Source organism: Pleurodeles waltl, unplaced genomic scaffold (assembly GCF_031143425.1).
Source record: "Pleurodeles waltl isolate 20211129_DDA unplaced genomic scaffold, aPleWal1.hap1.20221129 scaffold_67, whole genome shotgun sequence".
Classification (NCBI taxonomy): Eukaryota; Metazoa; Chordata; class Amphibia; order Caudata; family Salamandridae; genus Pleurodeles; species Pleurodeles waltl.
This window is the reverse complement of record NW_027150384.1, coordinates 2,014,746-2,039,532: the sequence shown is the minus strand read 5'-3', so window position 1 is coordinate 2,039,532 and position 24,787 is coordinate 2,014,746. Positions and strand designations below refer to the sequence as shown.

Here is a 24,787-nt window from a genome sequence, read left to right as displayed (position 1 = left end):
AATTCTTCTTGACCTTTCTGCAGCCTTTGACACTGTCAATCACAACACTCTCCTTAACACCCTTCAACAGAGAATGGGCATGGAGGGCACTGTGCTCAAATGGTTTGCCTCCTTCCTCTCTGATAGATCCCAAATGGTCAAAATAGCTAACAGTCTTTCAGCTCCTGTAGCAGTCAGTCAAGGTGTTCCTCAAGGCTCCATACTTGCACCCACACTGTTCAATCTCTATTTAGAACCGTTGGGAAATCTGCTGAGTAAATCCGGGATCCACTATCATCTATATGCGGATGACACTCAGATTTACCTTAAGGTGGCCTCCAATCACGATCTCTCCTTCCTTAGCTCTACCCTCGACTCCATTCAAAACTGGATGGTAACTCATCAACTGATCCTGAATCCCTCCAAAACAGAATTCCTCCTCCTTTCCTCCTCCCTTTCTCATCCCCCAGTGCAAACATGGATGGATCAGATCAATCTAATGAACAATAAGCCCATCATTGTCGAGAGCGCAAAATCCCTGGGTGTCATTCTCGACAAAAAACTTAATCTACTCTCCCACATTAACTCCATAGCAAAGTCTGCTCGACACCAACTGCGCCTTCTTTGGGGGATTCGTCGCTTCTTCCCGGAGTACGACCTTAAAACCCTGGTCCAAGCGCTGGTTCTCTCCAGATTGGACTACTGCAACTCTCTTCTTACTGGCCTTCCCAAATCCCACCTTTCCCCCCTGAAGTCTATTCTCCATTCAGCAGCGCGTTTCATATATGGGGCCAAAAGAAGCGACCACATCACACCCATTTTATCCACCCTCCGTTGGCTTCCCATAGAGGCAAGATCTATCTACAAAACTGCATGTATCACCCACAAAGCCTTGCACTCCTCTTCCCCTCGCTACCTGGTGAATAAACTGAAACTCTCTGGGGGCTCCAGACCTTCACGTAATGCAGAAAAGTTATTGCTTGAACCTCCCATTTTCAAGAAGGAAAGATTGATGGCCCAATCCTTTTCAGGCAACGCGGTGAGAATCTGGAACTCACTTCCGCCTCAGCTTCGGACCACCTCCTCTTCCCAGGCCTTCAAAACTGACCTCAAAGCTCTCCTCCTTCAAAGACACCTCCTAAGTTAATTCAAGCCCTCTGTTTTCAGAAGGAAGTCCTTCCATTATAGGATATTCTGTTCTCCATGCCTATAGAAGTGCCTTCCCAGGGTGTTTTTGTGTTTTGAGTGTCTGCCATTTAGTGCAGTATTTTACCTCTACCTGTATCTTGTACTCGTTTGTAACATGCACACGGCACCTTTCCTTTTCAACGTATCATTTGCTACCTCTTATATCTTGTTTGCTTTTGATACATGCACAACGGCCACCACTGCCTCATGTAACGTAACTATTGTTTTAGTGTTTTGAGTGTCTACCATTGATTGCAACTTTTTTACCTCTATTCGTACTTTATTTTCTCTCGTATCCTGCACACGTCACTTTTTCCTCTCATAACGTATCGTTTGCTACCTCGTTTATTTTTTGCTCTTGATACGTGCACAATTATCACGATTGCCTCTTGTAATTTAACGCTTGTTTTTGTAACAGGCTCACTTGTAATTTGTCTCCTCTTGTATCTTTACTTTGCCTATTGTGAAGCGCTCTGACACCTTCGGGTAAAAGTCCGCGCTATATAAAAACGCATTAAATAAATAAATAAATAAATAAATAAATAAATAAATAAATAAATAAATAAATAGGTACAGACAGGAAGAGTGCCTGACACGTGGTAAACACAACATATACCATGTGTAACGTGTAGCTGTCAGCTGGCTCGTTGGTCTAGGGGTATGATTCTCGCTTAGGGTGCGAGAGGTCCCGGGTTCAAATCCTGGACGAGCCCTCTTTTCTTTTCCTAAATTTACTCATTCTTAAAGTCACATTTCAATAAATAGAAAGCAGACGATTCAGGAAACAAACTACTTTGAAATAACCTCTGATGGTTGTGAATTTCAACCCAGGACCTGCTGCACTAGAATCGGAGCCCCAGACCAGCTGCAGAAACAGCTGGAGGGGGAGCTACCCTGCCACATCAGCATTGGAGGGGGACTGTATGTTACATGCGTAGAATCCTACAGCAGGGGATGCACATCTCGTGTTAAACCCACACTCTGGGGGCAGCAGGGTGAGCCGTGGGGGTGCACAGGAGAGTGAGACACTGGGAAGGGTGAGGGGATTGTGAGGACCCCAGCAGCCGGGCCCAGACCCCACCCAGCTGAGGGGTAAGAGGACGGTGTGTTCCATGGAGTGTCTGCTCGTGAGACGCACATATAATGCATGACCCGTACTGCCCTGTTCTGTACTCCTGCCCCCCTGCGAGTGTCTGTACCTATACACATGGACGTACGGGGGCACCGAAGGGGCAGGAGAGAGTGCAGGAAGAGGTCAGACACCTGTGAGGCTGGTGACACCGGGAGGTGATGCTGGAGTCAGCTGGTGATCGATGTCTGACGGGCCAGACACCAAACTGACCCTGGTGAAAAGGGGGTCGAAGTGGAGGGATTGAGTGAGGTCTGACGGGTCAGACACCGAACGGGCCCCGGTGGGCTGGTTTCTGATGTCACGTGATGCCTTCTCAGGAGTCTCTCCTGGAGCCTTCGATAGCTCAGTGGGTGGAGCGGAGGCCTGTGGTGGAAGAACTGACATCCTCAGGTCACAAATGCGGCTCCCAGGACTTTTCCTCAGTCTGCTCTGTTTCCTCTGCTTTCCAATCCAAAGCAGCTCCTTTCTCGGACACCTTGACTTTTTCTGCCTCCTCTCTTCCCCTTCCCAGTCCAGCTCCCTCCTCCAGCTGAGGGGGGGGGGCGGGGGAGGGAGAGTCATCCCTCAGTCCCTCTGTGCAACCCCCCCTTAATGAGACAGAGCCGTGGCCCAGGGTGAGCCGTGGGAGTGCACACGAGTGTGAAACGTGTGCACTCCCACGTGTGAGGGGATTGTGAGGACACCAGCAGCCGGGCCCAGACCCCACCCACCCTACACGTCTGTGCTTACACACATGGGAGGTAACAGCAAAGGTGGACCCAGAGCAGGAAGAGGTCAGACACCTGTGAGTGCTGTTTTTGGCGTCATGTTTAAGGCCTACTCACAGCAGGTATTAAATGGACGCACCCATTGAGCCCAATGGGCCTCCTTGCACTTTGCTACTCTAGCGCCAACATTTTTTACGCTAGTGCAACAAAGCGCCACAATAGCATTAAAAAATGGATTCTATTGTCCTAATGTGCGCCATGGTGCGCCACATGGTGTCGTTAGGTGCCGGTGGGAGGAGCACAAGAAAAGCGGCGCATCAATGCTGGTGCGCCACTTTCTTGTAAATCTGGCCCTTAGTTTTAGCGCCTTGTCACTGTTAGAACTCTCCAGACACTCTCTCACAGCCCCTTCCACCCCCAGGGGCAACAAAATGCCTCAAACGAGCTAACTCCACAATCTTTCTATGTAAAGAACCAGGACCACCAATCTGGGTCACTCTCAGACAGTTCATCCGTAACCAATCCCTGAAGTTTCAATCCTTTCACTAACGTCTTCTGAGATGTATCATCCTTCAAACACCTGACCATCTCCACCAATATGAGGCCCCCCTGAACTACCCTCTTCCAGTCCTCCTCCTGCATCCCCCATCAGTAACAGCGCACACTCCAACCTTAGGGCAGTGGCCGCTCCTCCGCTATGGGCGCAGGAGCGTCGCCCCCTGCCGGCAGCAACCACTGCAAATACTTTAACAACGAAAGGATAATAAACTAGAGTTTATTATCCTTCGTACAGTTTATTATCCTTCGTTGTTAAAGGGGCGGGGCATTGGGGATGACGAGCACTGAGGGGAGTGCACTGTGCACTCTCCTCTGCGCATGTGTGTTTGGCCGGACGTCTTGAGCCAGCCAAACACACATGCGCACTGTGCTCTCTCCAGCCCAGCACTGTGTTGCCGGTGTGGAGAGAGCAGACACAGACCCCGTCTGCCTGGGATTGCCTGGGTGCTCCCAGCCAATCCCAATGCTGCTCTGAGCAGCGTCAGGATTGGCCGCAGGGCAGGCTGGGAGCCTGTGCCTGCTGAGGAGACAGAGGAGCGGCAGAGTGGCATGGCATGGAGCAAAGTATTTTTAAAAAACATTTTGATATCCCCCCCTGCGTGCCGCCCCGCCCCCCTGTAACGCCAGCGAGCTGTGACTTACCTTCAACTCCAGCCCAACATGTGCCTCAGCAGAGTCCACAGACAGCTAGCCCCTTGTTGCTATGGTGTGTGTATTTGTAAAGCACACTATCACCCACAAGGGTACCCTGGCATTGAGTAGCTGTGTGTGCTTAGCCCTGCCAATGGTAGGTTGGATGATTGAAAAGCCAGGTCTTCAGCTTTTTGCAGAAAAGAAGAGAGGAGGCTCTAACATGGAGTGGGGGGCCGCTCCATACTCTAGGAGTGATGTAAGTGAAGTCCGTCCTCCTGATTTGGTTCTGTGGATGCATTGAATGTGTACAAGTCGGAGTCCTGCATAGCGGAGATGTCTGGGTGGTTGTAGAAGAAGATGCAACTGTTTAGGTAGTTGGGGCCTAATCTGTGTAGTGCCTGGAATGTGTGAAGAGTTTGAAATAAGCACATTTGTATGTTATAAGCCAGCCAAGCTCACTTAGGTGTGTGTGATGTGAGTTCTGTTTTGAAGGTTGAGGATGAGTCTGTCTGCCGAGGTTTCAATGGTTTGTAGTCTTCTGGTAAGTTGGTTGGTGATCCTGGTGTAGAGGTTGCTCCCGTACTCCAACTTGCTTATAACTATGGCGTGGGTGAACGTTTTTCTAGTATTGCTTGGGAGCCATTTGAAGATCATCCCCAGAATCTTCTTGGTGTGGAAGCAGGATGCAGTGATGCCGTTGACTTGTGCTTTCATGTCCAGTTTGCTGTGAATGATTATTCCAAGGTTCCTGGCGTGGGTGCTGGGTGTGGGTCCGCATTCAGCTAGCCATCAGGTCGAGTCCCATGCTGAGGTGTTATTACCAAAGATCACTATTTACATCCTGTCGGTGCTGAGCTTGAGGCCGATGGCTTTCATCCAGTTAGTGACTTTGGTATAATTTTGGTGATGCAGGGTGTGAACTTGCTTTTTGTGCTGGGGGTCTTGTCCGAGAAGAAGAGTATGAGGTGCATGTTGTCGGCAGACGAGAGGATGTTGATGTCACGAGCATGGTTATGTTGGCCAAAGGGAATCATGTATGCATTGAAAAGGGTGGAGATGTGCAATGAACTTTAAGGCAACCCGTAGGAAAGTTCACAGGCTTCCGAGGAATAAAGTGCCAGGCTGACAGCTTGTGTTCTATCTGTTAAGAAGGAGCAGTGTGAGCAGATAACGGGTCTTGATGCCATCTCATGCGGGTGCCTGATGAGGATGGGGTGTAAAATGCTGCAGAGAAGTCCAGGAGAATGAGGCCTGCCATCTCCCCCCTTTCAAGGATCGTCTGGCTGTTGTCTGTGTAAATGATGAGTGTTGTTTCTGTACAGTGGTTGGGCCTGAATTTGGACTACGTGACATTGAGGAGACAGTAGTTGCTGTAGTGGTCAATGAGATTTTGTATAAGTCCTTTCCCTGGTATGGTATGAGGCAGAGGGGTCTATAGTTGGAAAGCATGGCTGGGTCAATGGGTGGTTTCTTGAGCTGGGGAATAATGGTGTTATTTTTCCAGGTGTCCGGAAATGTGACTGAATCCATGGAGAAGCTGAGGATGGGTGTTAGTGCTTCGCTGTTTGGTAGGAGTCCTTTGGTGAAGATGTGGTGAGGGCAAGGGACAGATGGGGCCACAGAGTGGATGATCTTCACTGGAGCAGTGATTTTGACAGTGTTGATGACGAGCCATAAGGTCAGAATTTATTCTTTGTCCATGCTGGGAAATAAAGTTGCGATGGTGACGGTGTCCGGATGAGGGCTGCATTGCTGTATATGGAGATTAAATTGAAAAATTCTGAGAGTTGGTTCCATGGGTCTTGTTAGGGGGCGATGTTATTGGAGACGATGGAAAGAGCAGTGGAATCTTTGATGGTGGCAAAGATTTCTTTGCTGTTGTTAGGGCTGGCATCAATGCAATCTGCAAGAGCTGTGTGCTTGGTCTTTCATAGCTGCTGGTGGTGTCATCTTAGATCTGATTTGTCTTTATCTGTGGTGTCTTGACTTGCTCTCCAATTGCACCTAAGTTGCTTGCAGTGGCGTTTCAATAGCCTGAGTTCCTGTGAGCACCAAGTGGCCTGTGAGTGCACTTGAGAGGAGTTAGAGTGTGACACATGCAGTGATCCAGCTGTTGAGGTTCTTGATAGCTTTCAGCACATTGCGGGTGTGCTCAGGCAGATGAGTGAGAGGACGGAAGCCCACTCCTCTTCTGTGATGCTTTTCCAGCTGTGGCTGGTAGTTCTGATGGTGGTAGGTCTGCCCTGGTCCGGGATGGGTATGCTGAAACTCACAAGGTTTTTTTTTTTGTCCAGATCATGGTTGCTGGCTTGATGACGGCGATGTTGCTGATCAAGGAGAACATTGGTTCCAATAGGTGTCTAGTGGTGTGGGTCGGTTTGGTAACATGCTGGGTGAGGCCAAGGTTTCTGAGGTTTCCTAGAAGAGTCAGAGGGCTTGGGAGGGTGCGATCTTTTACGTGAAAGTTAAGGTTTCCTGAGAGGATGATGATGCTGACATTGTTAATTAGGGGGTACCACATAGTTGTGATGTTGCTGGTGATATTGGTGGTCTTTATACAAGGATTAGGCCCAAGGAGATGTGGACTGTGATGCATATCTTGAGCATGAGGTGTTTCATGTAGCTGGTTGGGATGTCAGCAGAAGGTCTATACACAGTGGAAGGAAGATCACAAGATATGGCTTCCACCAGGACTAGTGCTCTCCCCTCTACAGCTGGGTAATCCCTTCTCTGCACACAGCTTTAGGAGATGATCAACCCACAAGCTTTCCTACCATGATATCGCTTTCCCTTGAAAGCTAATTTGCTGATGGAGGTTCTGCAGTACTAAACCCTCTGGAGACCGATTTGCATGAGCTTCACCTGTCACCTGGCAAATGAGTTGGCCCCTTAATAAGTGAAAACTGATTCCAGAGCAAGACCAAAGCCTTGAGTGTGAGGAAGTATTTGTGTTCCTCTGGCAGGATGAACATATGGGCTTGTTGCACCTGGCCCTTTTTGCAGGGTAATCACCAATCTTTTTGCCACCTTCCTCCTAATTTTTCTGACCAGTTTTTGTTGGCTTTAGGACTCTGGGCACCTTACCACTGCTAATCAGTGCTAAAATGCAAAGGCTCTCTGTGTAAATTGTATTGTTGATTGGTTTATTTCTTATTGGCATTTTTGATTTACTAGTAAGTCCCTAGTAAAGTGCACTAGAGGTGCCCAGGGCCTGTAACTCAAATGCTACTAGTGGGCCTGCAGCACTGGTTGTGCCACCCACATTAGTAGCCCTGTAAACATGACTCAGACCTGCCACTGTAGTGTCTGTGTGTGCAGTTTTAAACTGCTAATTTTTTGGGTACATGTAAGGCACCCCTAAGGTAGGCCCTAAATAGCCCCATGGGCAGGGTGCAGTGTATTTAAAAGGTAGGGCATGTACTGGTGTGTTTTTCATGTCCTAACAGTGAAATACTGCCAAATTCGGGTTTCACTGTTGCAAGGTCTATCTCCCTCATAGGTTTTATATGGGGCCTGCCTTTAAATAACTTTACAGCTCAGATTCCCTTTGAGGGCAGATAGAAATGTGGAGTTTGGGGTCTCTGAATTCACAATTAAAAATACATCGTTTAGTGAAGTTGGTTTTTAGATTGTGAGTTTGAAAATGCCACTTTTAGAAAGTAGGCATTTTTCTTGCTTAAACCGCACTGTGACTCTGCCTGTTTGTGGGTTCCTCGTCTGGGTCAGTTTGACAGTTGGGCTGTTCACACCTCTCCTGTAAACAGTGACACAAAGGGGTTGGGGGTGTAGCCTGCATATCTTGATGAGCCATCTGAGCTAGAGTGGAGGGAGGAGTGGTTGCTTGCACCTGAAAGGACTGTGCCTGCCCTCACACAATGCAGTCTCCGACCCCCTGGTGTGTGTCTGGGGCCAGGTCCGGACAAGGAAGGACCTTGCAAGCACTTGAGACCTTGCTTTGGAGTTTGCTAACCTCAAAGGCAGAAAGGGCTATAAGAAGAAGACCCAAACCCCCAGACTTTTAGAATCTTTCTGGAAACAAGAGGGACCTCTGCCAAGGAGAAGATCTGAAGAGCGGGAGGAGGAGTACTGTCCCTTTGCTGTGTTGCTTTGCTGGACTGGCCTGCAGTGGCTGCTTCTGCCTGAAAAGAGTACAAAGGGTGAACTTTGCTGTGTGTCCTGCTTGAGAAAGTTCTCCAAGGGCATGGAATAGAGCTTGCCTCCTGTTGGAAGTCTCAGGGACACCAAAGACTTCAGTTTCCTCGACCTGCAGCACTGGGAACTGTGTGTTTTGTGCTGTTCAAGAAGAGAAATCCCTGCGAAGCCGGCAACGATGCTGCTTTCCTGCACAGTGACCTGCCCCGCAACGAACCGTGACCCTGGTCTCACCGATGCTGTCATCAGACGACTTCACTGAGCCTCTGCTTGCACCGCAACCTGTGGGCCCGCACTCCGGCATCATCTGCTCACACCGCAGCCTGGGCCTCCCCGATGATGACGCTCCTGCTGACACTGGCGCCGCTGCCTGCACTGTGCCCTGTGGACACTGTTCATGAAGAGCACAAAGCACTGTCCTGTCCCGCACCGCAGCCCCGGTCCACCAACGCCAGCACCATCAGCTCCAGTGTTGTCACTAGGCATCCCTGCCTGCACCGTGGCCTGTGGACACCGCTCGTGAAGGTCACGAAGCACCGTCCCGTCCCGCACTGCTGTCTTGGGCCTACCAACGACAGCGCTTCAGCAACCACACCACCGCTGCCTGCACCGTGACCTGTGGGCACCGCACGTCGCATCGTCCCACTTCGCACCACAGCCCCGATGCCATCCACGCCAGCGCTCCAGACTTCATAAGCCCGGAGTTCAATCTGCAATTCGTGTGACTTCAAGGGCTGGACGATTCTGGAACCAACAGCACGACGTCTGCGACGCCACTCTCCGGAGCTCACCGTGAGGATCACGACGCCCTACAAATCCAAGGTACTGTTTGCGGGTCTTCCTAACACCATAGCTGGCCCGCGAAGCTGCGGCCAGCCTGAACTGTTGGTTTTATTGATTACGACACCGTGATAGCCCCAGGTGGAGCTATTAATTTCAAGGAACTGTATTTTGGAGTAAATCTCATATTTTTATTACTGTATGTTGGATTGTTATTGTATTTTGTCTCGTTTTAAATAGATAAATATTGGCTATTTTTCTAAAACTGGTGCAGTGTCCTTTTGTAGTGTTTTCACTGTGTTACTGTGTGTTATGTGCAAATGTTTTACTCATTGCTTCTGAGATAAGCCTAACTGCTCGTGCCAAGCTACCAAGGGGGTGAGCAGGGGTTATCTGAGCGGGTATCTCCCTTATCCTGACTAGAGTGAGGGTCCCTACTTGGGCAGGGTGCAGACCGACTGCCAACTAGAGACCCCATTTCTAACAGGGCTGTTTCCAGGAGCGTGATTAACTTCAAGGGGCCTCCCCTGTCACAGGCAGATCTTACCTGAGGGGCAGTGTGAAACTGTTTACTGTAAGGCAGACAGGAGCTGCTGCAGACGTGGGTAGGATTACTGTCCCGTGGAAGACAGGACAGAAGAAGGACTGCATCTGCTGTTGAGATACGTGAGGGGACCTGGAGGGCTAAATCCACTCTCACGTATACCCACGACTTGCACTAGGCACTTTCCTTTACCTGTGTCCTTCTTTTTTGTTCATTGGTTGGGACGGTTGTATCTTATGAGGACCTATAACAAGGCATCTGTTGGGAAAGAAAGGTTCCCTGCATAGTTAAAGATGTGTAACCCTTGACCGAGGGCCCACTTCTATGAAGCTGTAGAGAGTAAGATGGAACTGTGCCTCTTGGGCCCTGGGGGACTCGCTGCTAATGGTGCTGCAGCACCACAGACACTTTTAACTAATAACTAGAGAGTCAAAGGGGACATCTTGAGTACAGGTTACTAGTACGTATTCCCTGGATGCAGCCACCAGTGAATTAGGAATAGACCTGAGCACGTTACAAGGTAGAGGGTGAGACAGAGATTTACCTGACAAGTACTAGAGCCCTGAACTCAAGGGGAGTGTGTTTTTTCGTATAAGTATGGTTATTATTTTGCATGTGTAGAATTAGACATACAATACTTCTTCTTATTATAATTATTAGTATTGGACTGGACATGGATTTATTGTTGCAACAGTCTGCACTTTGAGTTATGAGTCGTGTTCACTTACCTGTTTTCACACTGCTGCTCCTGAGGGAGCTTGTGACTGCTCGTCCACAGATACCACTGAGAGTCCAGTGCAAAAGAGGGACTTGGCCCAGTTTCTCAGGCTCTATAGTAAGTCGGACACCAGGACATCAGAAGTAAAAGGCCTCAACCACCATTGTTGGACCCAGGAGCCCCTCTATGCCCGTGACCTTCTGACAATATCTAAGAATGCACTCGTTTTCAACACCAAGAATACGGCCCCATGTAATAACTTTAATATTTCTAATGAGTGTCCTCAGATTATTTATTTATTATGAGAAGATCAATTGGCAGGAACTAGTATGTTGTTCCACTTTAGTGTTTGAAGGGAGTGTGAGGAACATTAATTCGGATGTATTAGGACATACACAAACAAGATCTAACTAGTTATTGATAGTAGTCGCTACTGGTTTGCGTGGAGCCATCATTTGATATCACACACGAGTATAGAAGGGTTTAATGACTTTCATAGGAGAATGCTGTATGTGGACTCACCACTTGGGGTGTACAATATGGCTTTGGCACATTTTACCCATTCTTTCTCTTGTTTTGTGTTATTTGTTGAAAAAGAGGTTCTTGAGACGGCACATCCCTATATGTCCAAATTGGCGCCTATGTTGAATGCCAATAGTATTAACCCATGAGCGTGCACACTATATTTTGGATAGATTTCAATAATCCATTTAACATGAGTATCTATTATAACTAACTGGGCATGTTACCATATTCTACAATGGCCTCTATTTTACATTAGATACGAGGGCTGTAGGATGGATTCCTTCCCTTTTGCTATTGTTATCAGTTGGAGGGGTTTTGTTTTTTTAAACAGCGTTTCCTTATATATCCAGGATGGTGCTCACACTGAACGTTGAGAGTAGAAACCGAGCAATGTACACACTTTATTCTTCATATATCAATTTGATAGTTGTGGGGCCTGAACCCCAATAATCACCTGAATGCCCATATTTCAAACACCCCAATTTTCACCCAATTAATTTGGCTCCAGAATCTCCAATAGCTCTAGCCGTTAGAGACTACGCTCCTCATGGAGAATATACATTTCAGCCGAATAAAACAAAATAAACAAGGAAGCATTATTAACTGAGTTCTAAGTAAAAAATGAGGCAAAAATAGATTTATTACAGAATTATTAGTAAATACAGTACAGGGAAAACTGCATGAATTGCCTTGAAGGCCCAATTGCACTAATACAGAGTCATACAACTTAACACCACTTAGACAAATCTAAGGAAAATCCCAAGTCAAACACATAAAGAGGGCTGAGACCATCCCCACAAGAAAATCTAAGTCAAAATGACATAAAAAATGAAAAATCTCCCCAGCAGCAACAGTCCTAGAGACAACTACAAAAATGTCCACCCAGGATCCAAAAGCCCACGAGTTTCTCTGCACAAATCACACATTCATTACTAGATTCTGTACATTCAGCTTGGGATGGTCATGGTTTGGCCACTCTGTCAAATCAGGAGCAGCTGCGCTGTATTTTAACCCTTTAGGATTCACCCATTTCTTAAGGTAAGAGGAATCTTCCACCTGCTCTCGCAGCACCTGCACTCCGGGAATGTTCAGCACAGAATGAAACATTCCTTAAACAATGGGTCATACCATTAGCAGCCTTCACCGGACTTCCAGCCAAAGCCCTTGGATATGACACTTTGGGTACATGATGGAAACTTCATTCACAACACACACTTCCTAACACAACTGTTCGTCTTTGAGTCCGTGACGTCATTCTTCCGATGCTCTGCGGAAACGAGAGGAAAGATGGTTTGCAGCAGGACTCTGATCCGGAGGAGGGGTGAACAGGAGCAAGATGAGCTGACACCAGGACCGTCATCCATATTAACATAAATAGAAGAAGGTCTCACGTGAAAATGTGGATAACTTCTTCACGCTATTAATTATACTTCAAAGTGACTCAGTAAATGTGTTTTAAGTGCATCATTAATTCATCAATTAGGACTCTATGCATCACTAAAACCGTCAAATTTCAAATGTAATCTTTACCTGATATTACACATTTGCACATTTCAAAAAAGCTACTACAACGCTACTAAAGCTACTAAATGCGAATGATTGATTGAACCTCCTCCCCGATTATTTTTTTTTAGTAATCAATTAACCTAATTTGAAACCTTTCCTTAATCAGCTATTAGTCTTTTGAAGTCTTCAACTTTTTAATTAATGAAACATTCTCTTCCCTTCATTACATCTGTTGGATTGCTTGATCCTGGTAATCACCCAGTTCAAAGTCCACTCATCTTTTCCTTTTTCTTCGTATTATTCTCATTACTTATACTCTTTTATTAATAATATTCTAATCATACTTTCTTTTAGGATTACTAATAGAAATAGGGAAATTGCACAAATCAATACTATTATAGGTGTTAAAACCTCTTGCTGCACTCCATCACCAAAACTACTTAGCCACTCACCTAACATTCCTAAACCCCTCCTTATTTCCCTTACCCAGAACACTATAGTGTCCCATTAACCTTGATCTTCTAACAATCTAATCTCAAATTAGATATGTCAGTGATGTAAGAGTCAATCATTCCACTATAATCCGGTATGTATGTACAGCACTTCTTCATCTTTATTACTTTATAGACACCGCCCTCTTTCACCAAGAGTTTACCTAAAGCAAGACAGTTCTGCATCACCATTGCTCTAATTGCTAATATCTCTTTATTCACTAATTTATAAGACGCTGGAGCAAGGAAGTAGCCAGAAAATTAAATTACCCCCCAGTTCGAACTAAACCTCTCATGGCACCAAGCAAGCAAGGCAAGTGAGCCCAGTGTTACCTAAAAGAGCTCCCTGGTCTCTTCCATCCAAGCATCTAGCCATTCATCCATTCACCCTTTAATCAACCCGCTGATAGCCACTATTTCACATTTACATTCTGTCATCCATTATTTCTTTCATCCATCATTCAGTCTTTCCCAAATCCATTCATCCACTCTGCCATCAATTGGTCTGTCCATCCATCCATCCACTCTGTGATACAGCCAGCCAATCTACCATCCATCCTTCCATCGATCCAACCTTCCGTCTACTCATCCATCCATAGCCATGCATTCACTTTGCAATCAATCCATCAATTTTTCCATCCATTTATCCACTCTGCCATCCATCCATCTATCACTCAGCCATCCATCCATTCATCCACCTTGCCATCTATCCTGTCATTCCATTCATCCACCCACACATCCATCCATCCATTCATCCATCTGCTCTACCATCCACTCCACCAAAACACATTTTCCATCAAACTAGAGTTTCTGCCATCCACCCATCCATCTTCATACAGCCATCCATCCATTTGTCCATCCTCTCTGCCATCCATTCACTCATTTTGTACCTGCTGATCCATCGTTCCCTTTACTCTGACATTGTGTCACCTGTTCGTCCACTCATCCATCCACACCTTTACTCTGCCATCCGTTCACCTGTCCATCCATCTATTAATCCCCTCATCCTTTCACCCACTCTTCCATCTTCCCACTTATTCATTCACCCACTCATTCACCCACTCATCCATACATTCTTCCTTCCATTCAATATTCCTTTCATCATTCTCTCTTCTATTTATCCATCTTTCCTTTTTCCTTGCTCCTGTTTACACTTCTGTTGACTTTGTTGTCGTAGATGGCCCTTCTTAGGGGATTTCCCTGAATTGATTTGCTTTTTCTCCAGGGCTTTTGCTGACTCTCTTTGCATGGCCTTAGGACTCTGGGCACTTTCTCACTGTACTGCAGTGGGAAAGTGCACGTGCCTACCTACACCTGCTAGGAGGGGGCGCTTATGTGATTGGTTCAGGTGCTATACCCCGTAGTGCCCAGTAAAACTGTACACCACATACCCAGGACGGGTACAGCTCTGGCTCCTAGTGTGCCATCCACTAGGCTAGCATTTGAAGCATGTATTGGGCCTGTCAATGTAGGCCTGTGGAGGCGCAGTTGTGCTTGGGCTTCGGTTGGCACAACTAACTTCATAGACAATGCTGAGTCGACCCTCCAATACCCCTTGAGCACCCCCAGAAGGGCGGGACAGGTGGTAGACGGAAGGATAGGCAGGCACACATGGGTGTCCCATTCCTGGTAGTGAAGTACCCCCACGTGTGTTCTCCCTACCTAGGGGGGTTAGCTCTTCCCATAGGTTTTTACCTTATTCCCTACACAGGGACCTTAGGGCCCTGGGCCCTTTCCTACTGTCAACACAGTACAGCAGTGGGCGTGCTTTCCTACATATATGAGGAAGAGGCACTGGCCATTGTGTGTACGCATGCCCACTGGCACGCCAAACATGTGATGAGTCTGTCATAGCAGGCCTGGACGTGCACTTGCCCAATGGCGTGTTTAAATATGTATCCAGCATGTCGTAGCAGGCCTGGGTGTGTGCACTAGCACATATGGTGCTTTAATCCTGTATCCAGCATGTCGTAGCAGGCCTGGGTGTGTGCACTAGCACCTATGGTGCTTTAATCCTGTATCCAGCATGTCGTAGCAGGCCTGGGCGTGTGCACTAGCACATATGGTGCTTTAATCCTGTATCCAGCCTGTCACAGCAGGCCTGGGTGTGCGTCTAGCACATATGGTGCTTTAATCCTGTATCCAGCATGTCCTAGCAGGCCTGTGAGATCGCACTAGCACCTAGGGGGGGGTTTGAATATGTATCGAGCCTGTCACAGCAGGCCTGGGTGTGTGCACTAGCACCTATGGTGCTTTAATCCTGTATCCAGCATGTCGTAGCAGGCCTGGGTGTGTGCACTAGCACAGATGGTGCTTTAATCCTGTATCCAGCATGTCGTAGCAGGCCTGTGAGATCGCACTAGCACCTAGGGGGGGGGTTGAATATGTATCGAGCCTGTCATAGCAGAGCTAGTTGTGTTCACAAGCACATATTGTGATTCTAAACATGTTTCCCACCTGACTTAGCAGGCCTGTGTGCGCCCTTGCTCCTATGGTGCTTTTACACATGTGTCCAGCCTGCCAGTGCAGGCTTGTATGTGGGCGAGGGCACTGATGCCCAGAGAGTGCAGAATACCCAGGGGTGTTTTCACTGCATAGAGAGCTGCTCTGCCGTAGGTTAACAAGGGGGAGTTACAATTACTCCTGGTTGCAGCAGTGGATGCAGCAGAGCAGCCTCACGCTGTTCACTTTCATTGGATTCGTCCTGACAAATCCCTTTCTATGGTAAAGGTGGTTTTGACAACAATCATAGAGAAAGGCCACTTCTAGAAAGTGGACATTTCTCTGCCCTAAAAAACTTTGGAAAAAGGTGTGAAGGGCTGGGGAGGAGTAGCCTCCCCCAGCCTCTGGAAATGCTTTCATGGGCACAGATGGTGCCCATCTCTGCATAAGCCAGTCTACACCAGTTCAGGGATCCCCCAGCCCTGCTCTGGTGCGAAACTGGACAAAGGAAAGGGGAGTGACCACTCCCCTGACCTGCACCTCCCCTGGGAGGTGCCCAGTGCTCCTCCAGTGTGCTCCAGACCTCTGCCATCTTGGAAACAGAGGTGCTGCTGGCACACTGGACTGCTCTGAGTGGCCAGGGCCAGCAGGTGACATCAGAGACTCCTTCTGATAGGCTCTTACCTGTGTTGCTAGCCTATCCTCCTTCCTATGTAGCCATACCTCCTTTTCTGGCTATTTAGGGTCTCTGCTTTGGGGAATTCTTCAGATAACGAATGCAAGAGCTCATCAGAGTTCCTCTGCATCTCTCTCTTCACCTTCTGCCAAGGAATCGACTGCTGACTGCGCTGGAAGCCTGCAAAACTGCAACAAAGTAGCAAAGACGACTACTGCGACCTTGTAACGCTGATCCTGCTGCCTTCTCGACTGTTTTCCTGGTGGTGCATGCTGTGGGGGTAGTCTGCCTCCTCTCTGCACTAGAAGCTCCGAAGAAATCTCCTGTGGGTCGACGGAATCTTCCCCCTGCAACCGCAGGCACCAAAGAACTGCTTCACCGGTCCTCTGGGTCTCCTCTCAGCACAACGAGCGAGGTCCCTTGAACTCAGCAACTCTGTCCAAGTGACTCCCACAGTCCAGTGACTCTTCAGTCCAAGTTTGGTGGAGGTAAGTCCTTGCCTCCCCACGCCAGACTGCATTGCTGGGAACCACGTGTTTTGCAGCTACTCCGGCTCCTGTGCATTCTTCCAGGATTTCCTTTGTGCACATCCAAGCCTGGGTCCCCGGCACTCTAACCTGCAGTGCACGACCTCCTGAGTTGTCCTCCGGCGTCATGGGACCCTCTTTCGTGACTTTGGGTGAGCTCTGGTTCACTCCACTTCGTAGTGCCTGTTCCGGCACTTCTGCGGGTGCTGCTTGCTTCTGAGAGGGCTCCTTGTCTTGCTGGGCGCCCCCTCTGTCCCCTCACGCAATTGGCGACATCCTGGTCCCTCCTGGGCCACAGCAGCATCCAAAAACCCTAACCGCGACCCTTGCAGCTAGCAAGGCTTGTTTGCGGTCTTTCTGCACGGAAACACTTCTGCACGACTCTTCACGACGTGTGACATCCATCCTCCAAAGGCGAAGTTTCTAGCCCTTGTCGTTCTTGCAGAATCCAAAGCTTCTACCATCCAGTGGCAGCTTCTTTGCACCCACAGCTGGCATTTCCTGGGCATCTGCCCACTCCCGACTTGATCGTGACTCTTGGACTTGGTCCCCTTGTTCCACAGGTACTCTCGTCAGGAAATCCATAGTTGTTGCATTGCTGGTGTTGTTGTTTCTGGCAGAATTCCCCTATCACGACTTTTGTGCTCTTTGGGGAACTTAGGTGCACTTTGCACCCACTTTTCAGGGTCTTGGGGTGGGCTATTTTTCTAACCCTCACTGTTTTCTTACAGTCCCAGCGACCCTCTACGAGCTCACATAGGTTTGGGGTCCATTCGTGGTTCGCATTCCACTTCTAGAGTATATGGTTTGTGTTGCCCCTATCCCTATGTGCTCCCATTGCATTCTATTGTGACTATACATTGTTTGCACTGTTTTCTATTACTATTACTGCATATTTTGGTATTGTGTACATATATCTTGTGTATATTTGCTATCCTCATACTGAGGGTACTCACTGAGATACTTTGGCATATTGTCATAAAAATAAACTACCTTTATTTTTAGTACATCTGTGTATTGTGTTTTCTTATGATATTGTGCATATGACACTAGTGGTACTATAGGAGCTTCACTTGTCTCCTAGTTCAGCCTAAGGTGCTCTGCTAAGCTACCTTTTCTATCAGCCTAAGCTGCTAGACACCCCTCTACACTAATAAGGGATACCTGGGCCTGGTGCAAGGTGTAAGTACCCCTTGGTACTCACTACAAGCCAGTCCAGCCTCCTACAAGTAGTCCTTCATGCAAAGCAGTCCAGATGAGTTTTTTGTGCAGCCAGGCAGTCCCTCTGGCAGAGTACACTTGTAGGCCCAGAAGTTTCTGATTTAGTGGGGTCACAGACCCAGTATATATACCTAAAAGTTCCTTTGAGTGGAGGAAACTTCAAAGAGTGTTTTTGAAGTTTCAACCCAGGCCTGCCTGGCAGGAGCCCTGTGGGGGTTATCAGTCCTTTGTGTGAGGGCAGGCCTCTGGCCTTTGAAGTGTAAGAGAGAGCCCCTCCACCCTTCCTGCCCAGGGAAACCCATCTGTAAGCAGCTGAATGCAGATGCAGCTGAGTGTCCTGTGTTTATGGCTGTTTGGGTGGAATGCACAGGGGGAGCTGCCAACCAGCACAGAGGGCACTGGGATTGGAGGCAGGCTGTAAGGCACAGATGGCAATGAGGGCATAGAAATGCCCACTTTCTAAAAGTGGCATTTCTAAAACAGTAATGTAAAATCCAACTTCACCAGTAAGTAGGATTTCTCACTACCATTCCAAGCATACCAAATATGACAAAGCTACTCCTCTTAGATATCCTATGAAAGGTGCAAGCTTCACAGTAGTGAAAAATGACTTTGGGAGTTTTTCACTACCAGGACATGTACAACTTATAAGTACTTGTCCTGCCTTTTACTTACATAGCACCCTGCCCCATGGGTTACCTAGGGCCTTAAGGGTGACATATTTATGAAAAGGGGAATTTACGGCCTGGCAAATAGTTTTAAACGCCAAATCGAAGTGGCAGTGACACTGCACACAAAGGCCTGGCAATGGCAGACCTGAGACATGGTTAAGGGGCTACTTAGGTGGGTGGTGCAATCAAAGCTGCAGGCCCAGTAGTAGCATTTAATTTACTTGCCCTGGGTACATCTACTGCACTTTGCTAGGGACTCATAGGTAAATTAAATACGTCAACTGAATATGAGCCAATGTTACCAGGTTTTAGGCAGAGAGCACATGCACTTTAGCACTGGTTAGCAGTGGCAAAGTGCCCAGAGTCCTAAAGCCAACAAAAACTAGGTCAGAAAAAGAGGAGGAAGGCAAAACGTATAGGGTGACATTCAGAGAGGGCCATTTAGCAACACAATGATAAATAGGATACTCGCTCAAGTCAGACATCAACAAGCCACCCTTTTCCTTGTGGCTCCCTTTTGGCAGTCTCAAGATTGGTTCTCTTTGCTTCTGGGGCTGACCATAGACTTCCCAGTTCTTCTCCCGTCTTCTCCCATCCTCCTTCTAATCCTTCTGGCAGTCCTCACAATCTGGTATTGGACAATTCCCTCCGGCTTTCAGCTTGGACACTAGCAGGTCTGCTGAATCTGAACCCTGCATTCCTCCAGAGGCTTCCCAATACATTAACAAATCATGGGCCCCAGGAACGTCGAAGGCTTACAAGTCAGCTTGGTCTTACTGGGAAGCTGGTGTGTGGGATAATGTATCAATCCCCTTTCAGCGGATATAGCGTATGTTGTTACCTTTTTCGTAGCTGAGGCCTGCAGTGGAAAAACATACTGTACCATCAATCATCACAGATCGGCCATTTCTATCAACCATCTTTCATCAATGGGCAACCAGTAGGAGAACACCCACTGCTCTGTCGCCTATTAAAGGGAGTAACATTTTGTAATCTTCCTACTCCAAAATACGATACTTTTAGGGTTGTGAATGTTGTTTTGAAATGTTTCTGTCATGGCCAGATAATGATGCCCTCTCTCTCAAAATCTTACAATGTTGTTGTGTCTTATTTCTATGAAACGATTGTCAGATGTTAGAGCATTGGATATTACTTCTCTACAGTTTTCTCCTACAGGTTTACTTCTCACAATCCACAAACGTACAAAAACAAACCTCACTTCTGTATTTCCTGATAAGCCTAATCTCTCAATGTTTGTAAGAATATGAACAGCATGCAGACAATCTCAGAACATCCTCTGACTCCCGGCTGCCCTTTTCCTCCCCGACGCTTGCTCCCTGGGTTAAGGGGGTCATGTCCCTTGCGGGTATTGATGCTTCCATTTTTGGTGCCCACGCTGCGAGAGGAGCTATGGCTTCCAAAGCTTTTTGGGCGGGCTCACGTTTGCAGGGTATACTGCGATCGGCTGATTGGTCTAATGATTCTGTTTTCCATACTTTCTACTGTAAACCGGTTCATACTGCATCTTCAGTAGTAATTAATATGCTTTAAAGAAGCCTAATAGGAGTCTCCAGTCTGTCCATAAAATGTAGATTTTCCTAGTAATTTATGAGAGAAAGTCTTAATTTTATTAAAGACACAGAGACAAGTATTATCTCACCGCAACTCAAACTTAACTCGTTCTCTGTTTCCCACCCTAACAGCGGGTCCAGCACAACCACAGGTGTCTGCCTGAGGATCTGTCATCTGATCCTGGAGCTTCGGGCCTTTTTCTTCTTCAGCTTCAGTCTCGCCTGGACTCCAAGATTCTCCTTCATCCAGCTTGTTGGGATCTACGTTTATAAACTTTTGCCAAGATGTATTCATGTTTTCTTGAACCATTGCTATTGTGCTTTCAATTTTACCTTTGTTTAATATTTCTATTCAACTTCTCGCACAAGAAAAGAGGACTGTTCGCAGTCAAGCTAGATGCTACACTTTGGGCTTGAATGCTATTGGTCATTATGGTGACTGTGTTTTTTCATCCAATTGGCTACTCTTCTCGTTGCCTGATGGGATTTGTAGTTTATTCTGTTATCTTGACTGCTGCGATGAAACTAAAGCAAGACTAGTAAGCATAATACTCGCCTCCTTGTCTTTAATAAAATTAAGACTTTCTGTCATAAGTTACTAAGAAAGTCTACATTCGTAAGTAGTCCTGGAGACTTCACAATGTGTGTATTTGTAATCAGTCCTGGAGACTACACAATGTGTGTGAATTTGTAAGCAGTGCCGGAGACTACACACTGTGTGTGTATTTGTAATCAGTCCTAGAGACTACACAAGGTGTGTGTATTTGTAATCAGTGCTGTCCCCTGAAACCCCTGCTCACAGGGTGGGGAGAGTGGCAAATTTAAATCATGGAGGACATTCCAGTTAACCAGTAACAAGTGGTTTCTTCTAGATTCATTTGCTGCAGTAGGAGATTCTTGCCTTTTATGAAGTATATACTATGTGATTCCTGTTGCAGCGGAACTGGCTAATTGTGTCTCCAGTGATTTTTCTAGAACCATAAAATGTTGCTTAATCATTTAGGTAAGTGTCCTAGTGATCTTATGCTGATCAGGATCCAGTAGAAACCACTTGCAACTGGTGAACTGGGACTTCCAAGGAATGAAGGAAGGAGCTTGTATGACGTAAGACCAGTGCATGCACATTATATTTAGATGCATTTATTAGGAATCCCTCCATCTCTCTTTACTCTGCAGGTGTAACAGGCTCCATTTCTTTACCTCTATATCTCTTTTCTGAGCCTGTCTCTCACAGTCTCACACTCTCTTAAGTCACTCCCAGTGACTGTATCTCTCACTCTTTCTTAATTCATTCCCAATGGCCCAGTCTCTCACCCTGTCATACTCTCCTAACTCACTTTTGGGGCATATTTATACTCGATTTGCGTCTTTTTTTCACTCAAATTCAGCGCAAAACTAACTCCATATTTATATTTTGACGTAAGACCTGTCTAACGTAAAAATAATGGAGTTTGCCTCATTTTGTAGATGCGTGAACCTACCTTGCGTTAATGAGATGCAAGGTAGGCGGTACCATCTAAAAAATGGTGCAAACCCCATATCCCCATTTTTATCCCAGTGCTAAAATGACGCACGGTGGGAAGAGGGGCTAAATAATGGTGCAAAGCTTGCTTTGCACCATTATTTAATGCCTGGGTCAGACCAGGCATTAGGGAACCTGTGGACCTATTTCCATGGTCGCCCTCCTCAAGCCCCAGGCAGGAACACCCCCACCCACACCAAAGGGACACCGGAGGATGGGGGACCCCATCCCAGGTAAGTAGGATGAGTATAACTAGGTATTTTTCTTTTTTTATTAAAGTGCCATTGGGGGCCCAACTTGGGGTCCCCTGCATGGCACAGGGTGCAATGGCCATGCCCAGGGGACCCTGGCCCCCTCTGCTGGACGTTGGGGTGGTGTGCATGACTCCTCTCTTTTCTAAGACAGGAGTCATGTAGTATGGATGGTTTTCCATCAGAAAATGACGCTAAGCTGGTTAGAGGCATTTTTTTTTGCCTCTAACCAGCCTAACGTTATTTTTTGGTGCAAAACTCCCTTCTCCTCTATACCGCCACCCCCACCCAGCTAACGTCATTTTTTTATGCTAGCCCACCCTTTGCACCGACTTGCGCCATTCCATAAATATGGCGCCCGGCTGGTGCTCAGGAATGGGGCAAGCCGGTGCAAAACCTTTTGATGCAAAACTGCATTAGTGCAATTTTGCATCAAAAAGTATCAATATACCCCTCAGTGCCTGAGTTTCTCAGTTTCTCACACTCTCTTAACTCACTCTCAGTGCTTGAGTCTCTCACCCTCTCTTAACTCACTCCTAGTACCTAAGTCTCTCAGTCTCTCACACTATCTTAACTCTCTCAGTGCTTGAGTCTCTCACCCTCTCACACTTTCATAACTCACTCCCGGTGTCTAAGTCTCTCACTCTAACTCACTCCCAGTGCCTGACTTTCCCTGGTGGACCCTCAGTTGTTGTCACTTTTGCTTTATGATTCTTTGCTCAGAGTCTGGACATTTCCTGCCTGTGTTTGTGTAAAGACTGGTGCCTGCCTGTGTCAGTGCCTGCGGTATAAGCAGTGCCTGTGAGTGATGGAAGCAGAAGTCCTGCTGTCTGATTGTAAAGGGACAGAGCCCGATGTCAGTCTGTCCTTGAAGCAGCTGAATGTTTAAAGAGATTGTAAATAGAAATGATGTTATATGTGGGTCCTATGGAGCCCTAGAGCGCATTAGAAGAATAAAAGGAGCAGCTGTTGTGAGTTAGAGGAGAAAAGAAAAGTGTGTTTCCGCCCGGTCTCGAACCGGGGACCTTTCGCGTGTTAGGCGAACGTGATAACCACTACACTACGGAAACCTGCATGAAACATAGCGAGGCAGCTTCTTCTGCTCTGATAAGTGGCTGGAAGTACATGCAGTGTGGCACACAGTGCACGGAATGGTGCACACTTAGGAGGGCTCTCAGTGCATTCAACTGAATGCTGCAGAGATAGGCCTCTGACTGATCACTCAGCAGTGACTGATGCACAGATAGGTCTCAGGGAAGGGATCTCTCACTGATCACTCAGCAGTGCACAGATAGGTCTCAGGGAAGGGATCTCTCACTGATCACCCAGCAGTGAATGATGCACAGATAGGTCTCAGGAAAGGGATCTCTCACTGATCACTCAGCAGTGACTGATGCACAGATAAGAGGTCTCATGGAAGGGATCTCTCACTGATCACTCAGAAGTGACTGATGCACAGATAAGAGGTCTCAGGGAAGGGATCTCTCACTGATCACTCAGCAGTGACTGATGCACAGATAGGTCTCAGGGAAGGGATCTCTCACTGATCACTCAGCAGTGACTGATTTACAGATAAGAGGTCTCAGGGAAGGGATCTCTCACTGATCACTCAGCAGTGACTGATGCACAGATAAGAGGTCTCAGGGAAGGGATCTCTCACTGATCACCCAGCAGTGACTGATGCACATATAGGTCTCAGGGAAGGGATCTCTCACTGATCACTCAGCAGTGACTGATGCACAGATAGGTCTCAGGGAAGGGATCTCTCACTGATCACTCAGCAGTGACTGATGCACAGATATGAGGTCTCAGGGAAGGGATCTCTCACTGATCACTCAGCAGTGACTGATGCACAGATAGGTCTCAGGAAGGGATCTCTCACTGAGCTCCATCACTAACCAGTGTCTGCACTGCTGAGAGGTCTTCGCTCTGCACACTCACAAGTAGATTCTGTATAAACCATTTGTGACTGGTGAACTGGAATGTGCAGGGATCAAGGCTTCCTGTCTCGCGTGAGAACAATGCAATCCTGTATCACGAAGCCCCACAGTAGAGACATCAGTCTTCCCCTCACAGCTGTGACATGCTCACTGCTTCACTCTCACACGTCTCTGTGTCAGTCTCACACTCCCTCACACTCTCCACGGGGGTCTCACTCTGACGCCCACGGCAGTCACTCGGTTCTCTTCTCTCACTTGCACTGTTGGGACATCCCAGCCGCGTTTCCAGCATCAGATTGTTTCCTGTGAGGGTGAAAGGTCGCACAGTCGAGTCAAGGTGGCTTTTTAAATCCATCTGGGGCTGAAGCCCCCCGGTTTGTTCTTTCTCTGCGCGGATTCCCACACAATGTATGTGATGTGCTGCGATGACGTCACCATTGCGTCACATGTAAGTGCTCCAACGTCTAGTGATGGGGTTAATATGCAAATGAGTGGTTGTAAGACTTGAGAACCGCCCGAGCTCCCACAAGAGAGGCCACGTGTGGAATGAGATCGGTGGGGCGCCAGCAGCTGTTAAAGTGGGATTCTAGGCGCTGGCTTCAGTGAAGCTGACTCTGGCTGTGTGTGTTGTGATTGGATGACAGCTCAGGTGCACCCAGGGGTAGGAGGTGGACCCCAGATATGAATAAAACAGGAGCACCATGTCTGCTTACATAGGTACAGAAGGAGGGAAGGGGGGGCCCACATCAGTCAGTCTGTAGCCCGGATAGCTCAGTCGGTAGAGCATCAGACTTTTAATCTGAGGGTCTAGGGTTCAAGTCCCTATTCGGGCGGAACTGTGACTTTTTTTTAACATTTACCTGTTATTAGACGGTATTAAAATGATCAATGATTTTTCCTGCTTTTCACTCTTTCATCTCTCTCTAACATTTAATCTGTTATCACTCCGGTTTCTTAAACCCAGCAGCGCCCCCTGCTGACATTATAGCAGTTTTCAGTGACGTTTCATAGTCAGACACTGGTTTGTGCCACGTGGCCCTTCCTTGCCGCCAC

The 24,787-nt window shown here is 47.4% G+C and overlaps 3 non-coding genes across 3 annotated transcripts; 2 read left to right on the top strand and 1 right to left on the bottom strand.

Annotated features, from left to right (window-relative positions):
- Positions 1 to 1,808: 1,808 nt before the first annotated feature.
- On the top strand, positions 1,809 to 1,880 carry TRNAP-AGG (transfer RNA proline (anticodon AGG)). The gene has a single exon. It is a non-coding gene; the product is annotated as a tRNA-Pro (tRNA).
- Positions 1,881 to 22,791: 20,911 nt separating this feature from the next.
- TRNAV-AAC (transfer RNA valine (anticodon AAC)) lies at positions 22,792 to 22,864 on the bottom strand. Its single transcript has one exon. It is a non-coding gene; the product is annotated as a tRNA-Val (tRNA).
- Positions 22,865 to 24,494: 1,630 nt separating this feature from the next.
- Positions 24,495 to 24,567, top strand: TRNAK-UUU (transfer RNA lysine (anticodon UUU)). The gene has a single exon. It is a non-coding gene; the product is annotated as a tRNA-Lys (tRNA).
- Positions 24,568 to 24,787: the final 220 nt, after the last annotated feature.